The 971-nt window shown below is 48.1% G+C and overlaps 1 protein-coding gene across 1 annotated transcript in view; it reads right to left on the bottom strand.

The window, feature by feature from the left end:
* The window catches only part of TBRG4 (transforming growth factor beta regulator 4), a 48,160-nt gene that overhangs the window by 42,466 nt on the left and 4,723 nt on the right, over window positions 1–971 (bottom strand). The window lies entirely within an intron of this gene.

Here is a 971-nt window from a genome sequence, read left to right as displayed (position 1 = left end):
CTAATGAGTTCCCCTAGCTCTTTTTCTACGAAACGACCCCTGCACAGCTGTCCTTGAAAAAGAGCAGTTTGTGTCAGAGTTCTCTCAGCCCCACCCACCTCACAGGGTGTCTGTTGTGGGGAGGGGAAGGGAAAGGAATCCGTAAGCCGCTCTGAGACTCTGAGTATAAATCCAATATTTTCTTCTTCGCCTTCCTCTGGGCATACAGCAGGGGTCACTGGGGGAGTTTGAAGGGGGGGTGCAGGTGTGAATTTCCTGCATTGTGCAGAAGGTTGCACTAGATGGTCCTTGAGGTTCCTTCCAGGAATATGTTTCCTGCAGCAGCCATTCTGTGGTTGGACCCACCACCTTGTGTCAGAAACCCAAAGGTGCCAGCTGGCTCAAAAAGGGACCCTTGGCAAAACCTATGGAGGATGGACGTGGAGCCATCCACCTCCCTTCCTGCCTCTATCTTGAAGACTGTGCATGGCATCCTCATAGTACGCCCCCGGTGTGACAGTGGAAAGGGATCCTCATCACAAGCGATCAGGCCAGTGGTTGACTGTAAGCCTGAGCTATGCACAAATGCCTGTTTGCTCAGCTCAGGAGATGGTGCACGAAAGAGACAGGCCCACCTTCAGCAGACCCCTCTGGCCTAACCTGGGAACCTGGTGCATTAGTACAACAATTTCTGGCCCGTGATTAATTCTTCTGTGGCGTCCTTGCTTATAGGGGAAACAGTTTTACCTTTAAACACTCTCTGTGTATATAAACTTGGTAGTTTTCTGCTGCCACCAGGAATTAAAAATTCCAAATCTCTCTCTTTTGGTAGGATGACCCAGGGTCTGGGCACTTCAGAGGACTATGTGGCCCTGAGGAAGTACTGTACTGATTTCTGGGATACGTTTAAACAAAAATTGATTTATTTAATATAGAACAAAATAGGTTTCTGGTTATTTTGAACAGCTACTGAAGAATGGAACTTGTAAATA

Source organism: Gekko japonicus, unplaced genomic scaffold (genome assembly GCF_001447785.1).
Source record: "Gekko japonicus isolate JY-2015 unplaced genomic scaffold, Gekko_japonicus_V1.1 scaffold3717, whole genome shotgun sequence".
Lineage (NCBI taxonomy): Eukaryota > Metazoa > Chordata > Lepidosauria > Squamata > Gekkonidae > Gekko > Gekko japonicus.
Note: the sequence above shows the minus strand (reverse complement) of the source record. Positions and strands in the feature narration are given on the sequence as shown.